Source organism: Magnolia sinica, chromosome 18 (genome assembly GCF_029962835.1).
Source record: "Magnolia sinica isolate HGM2019 chromosome 18, MsV1, whole genome shotgun sequence".
Classification (NCBI taxonomy): Eukaryota; Viridiplantae; Streptophyta; class Magnoliopsida; order Magnoliales; family Magnoliaceae; genus Magnolia; species Magnolia sinica.
In genome coordinates this window covers 31634091-31638487 of record NC_080590.1, presented here as the reverse complement: position 1 = coordinate 31638487, position 4397 = coordinate 31634091, and positions in this window count along the sequence as shown.

Sequence of the window (4397 nt, the reverse complement as noted above, 5' to 3'; positions counted from 1 at the left end):
TGACTCAAGTACAGTGAGATTTTGAAGGTGCAGTCCAGGTGTTTGTGAAAATGCTGCAATGACAAACCCAGCTTGATCTTGGCTCGAATTGGCCTGAACCGAACCGAGTCGAGCTGGCTAGTCAACCTCTAGGACTGAGCTGAGCTGAGTTTGAGCGGAGGTCAACTAGTGGCCTAGCCGAGTCGAGCTGAGGCCAGCTCAACTCGGTTCGACTCGATGTACACCCCTAGTTGCGAGCAATATAAATGGCACTTTTATTATTACAATGCAAAGGAGTGGGTGAGGTAAATTTTACATCCAAATCATCAAGCAACTATCAGAGCTTGACAATCTCAGAAGTTGTTGAGCCATTGCTTGATACTCTGCTTCAGTAGTAAATTGAGAAATGTGTTGTTGCTTCTTACTTTTCCATGAAAGAGGAGAGTTGCCAGGAAATATACAAAAGCTTGCAGTAGACTTTCAATCAGATATACTTCCAGCAAAATCAGTATAAGAATATGCTCCTAAGTCAAGAGAAGAAGCCGCAGAGAAGAAAAAAGCTTTAGAAAGAGTGTCTCGAACATATCGAACAATGCGCAAAACGGTAGCTAGATGTACAGAGCATGGTGCACTTGAGAATTGGCTAACACGGTGAACAACATAAGCAATGTCTGGCCTAGAAATTGTTAAGTAGATCAAGCCACCATCAAGATGACAATAGAAGTTAGGATTAGGAAGTAGTTCTACATTTGTATGACCAAGCTTTTCTGTTGGAGTGTCAACATGCTTCGTATCATCTTTTAAGTGTAGTGTGCGTAAGAGACAAGATAAATAGCATATTTAATTAGAGATTGTAAATAGCCACATGGAAAACATGCAATTCCGAGCTCCAAAAAGTAACACAAATAATCTAGCTCTTTCATCTCAAAGAGCTGACTAAGATGTCATTTGATCACATTAATAGTACGTTCATCATCACCAAAGACAATCATGTCATCAAGATAGCCCGTCATTTGGGAGTGTTTTAGACAAATAATACATGATCATGAGAACTTTGTACGAATCCTACTAACATAACTGCATAGTTGAATTTAGCAAACTAGACTCGAGGAGCTTGTTTAACGCTGTACAGAGCAAGTCTAAGGCGACATACACATACACGATTACAAGGATCAGATACTCTAGGGGGTAGTTGCATATAAACTTATTCTTTAAGATCCCCATTAAGAAATGCATTTTTGGTATCAAGCTGATAAAGAGACCACTGGTGAATGGCAGCAACTGCTATCAGGGTCTGAATTGTTGTCATATGAGCAAGTGGAGCAAGCGTTTCAGTAAAATCAACGCCAAATTCCTAATCGTAGCACTTGGCTACAAGATGAGCTTTGTACGGTCTTGTCAATGGGGTGGGTCTCAATAAGGATCACGACAGCGGTGGAAGCGGCAACAGGTGTTCACGGTGGTGGCATTGCAAAATGGGGTTGCTGGTTTTGGATATTGTTCGTTGTTGGCAAGGAGTGCAATGGTGGATACACCTTGCTGAGGGATGGGTTTATAGGTGCGGTGTTGCAGGGATGATGCCAGTTGCAAGCATTCGCCGATTTTAATAGTGGACTATTTCTTAATGATGAAGAGAGGATAGGGTGGTGTTGCTTAAGAAGGAAGACAGATCCTGTGGCCCGTAGTAGCTGAATGGGGAACGCACAGGGCATCTTCGAGATGGGGGTTCCACGGAAATAGAGGCAAAGTGAAAGCACCAAGACAAGAATGACATATTTTGGTAACAAGATCAAGGCCACAAATCGTGTGCCTCTCATACCATGTGAGTAGAGATATATGTTTATGAATTTCATGTATATATTCCATTGACTTTAATGGTGTTTAAATACAAGGTTTGGCATAAATAGCGTAATTGTACAAGCAAGTATAAAAGGAATAACATTGTATACAAAATCTATAGAATTTATAAATGCACAACTACCATTGAGAAAAGGAAATGCAAATGTAGTGTATGGAGGATGTAACAATATCGGTTAATAACTAAATATATTACTCACTCAAGTTACCTAATAGAGAGATTACAATGTCTCAACGTAGGGTGAACTTAAGGAGGTGGTAACTGTTGGCAAAGGTGAACAACTACAGCGTACAAATAATCAAAGAAAAGAAAATGATAATTTAAGCAAAACTTGAGTTCTAATGCATTGGGAACCAAAAATTCAACACGATGCAGAACATACAACCGGGAACCATTCAATTATGAGCAAGGGAACAAATAAAATAAAATGGGACAGCTGGATTATCATCGATGCACTTGGAGCATGGGAGGAGGAGATGAGTGCTAAGGCACCCCTCCTAGAGGAGATGTTCGCAGATCTCAGATCCCAACCCTACTTCGCTAACCTTGGATAATTGAATCTTCAGTGCAAGTGTGGTTTGAGTTGGATGGTTTGGATGGATGTGGAACTCATTAGGCTATCCTAAATCTCTCAAGTGCTCTAAAGTATAGCAAATACATTGCTAACTTTAGGTAGCTCACTCAAGTCTCTCTGTATTGGATCACTCAAGTGTTTTAGACTCAAGTGTTGCTAGCTCTCTGTTTATGGCTATGTGCTTCTTTGTAGCCAAGTGTGTAAAAATGAGAGGGGTGTGCCTCTATTTATAGAGGTTGGTCTAATAATTTAGTAATTTATATCAATTTGGAGGGTAAACATTACCATGTGACAAGATATAAACGGTTGGAGTACATGTGGCATTATGGATTCACTTTGATAAGTTATAGAACATGTAATTTCATCATTTGGGATGACGAAATGACTGTTTTACCCTAAGGCGGCAATCAGATTGTTGCCCAGCCGCTGGTTTTGCTTAACCAATATCCAAAAAAATGTTAAAAAAGATTCTAAGATTTACCCGGATTTGCAAAGATTGGGGTGGCAATGAGATTATCTCATGTCCACAGTTTTTACTTTTTTTTTTTTCACGACGACTCTTGGGGCCTCGTTCATTGTATGGGTTTGCTAGAATGGGCCTGTTAATAGTCTTATTACCACCAACATCTGTTGTAAATCCACAATGGGCCGCTACATGTTATTGATAGCTTGGGGGTGACGTGATTAGAAGGGATTCGGTGGGATGCGATTCAAAAAACATGATTATTACCCATGGCAGGGATTGTCCAGGTTGCCATGGGATAAGATTAATGCCCTGCTTTGTTTATAATACGGTGGTACATTGAATGGATATACCCACCATCATTTGAAATGACTGAGAATAACACACATGTTATATCTAAAGTGTTCATTTGTTTTGTAACCTCAATTTATGGCATGGACCTAAAAATGAGGTAGATCCAAAACTTATGTGGGCCCAGAGAAGTTTTCAACGGTAAGTATTCAATCCCCGTTGCTTTCTATGGTGGGGTCCACTTGAGCATTAGATTTACCTGATTTTCTGGCCCATGCTCTAAAATAATCTTGATAAATGGGTGGACGGTGTGGATATAGCCCACACATCATGGTGGGACCTACAACAATTTGCTAACATTGTGTAAAAGTGGCACAGGACCCAATGCAATTCTATTTAATGTAACTCCAAGCTTTTCCATTCTTCCCAAACGTGGAGTGGAATGGGCACAAGACCAGATGAATCCCATCCCACCTAAACTCTTCTAATCCCACCACCCAAACAAACCCTTAACTAGGGTAGCACACGTCACTCCAAGCTATCAATAACTTGTAGTGGCCCATTGTGGATTTACAACAGATGTTGGTGGTAATAAGACTATTAACAGGCCCATTCTAGCAAACCCATACAATGAACGAGGCCCCAAGAGTCGTCCTGAAAAAAAATAATGTAAAAACTGTGGACATGAGATAATCTCATTGCCACCCCAATCTTTTGCAAATCCGGGTAGATCTTAGAATCTTTTTTAACATTTTTTTGGATATTGGTTAAGCAAAACCAGCGGCTGGGCGACAATCTGATTGCCGCCTTAGGGTAAAACAGCCATTTCGTCATCCCAAATGATGAAATTACATGTTCTATAACTTATCAAAGTGAATCCATAATACCACATGTACTCCAACCGTTTATATCTTGTCACATGGTAATGTTTACCCTCCAAATTGATATAAATTACTAAATTATTAGACCAACCTTTATAAATAGAGGCACACCCCTCTCATTTTTACACACTTGGCTACAAAGAAGCACATACCCAAAAACAGAGAGCTAGCAACACTTGAGTCTAAAACACTTGAGTGATCCAATACAGAGAGACTTGGAGTGAGCTACCTAAAGTTAGCAATATATTTGCTATACTTTAGAGCACTTGAGAGATTTAGTATAGCATAATGAGTTCCACATCCATCCAAACCATCCAACTCAAACCACACTTGCATTGAAGATCTCAATTA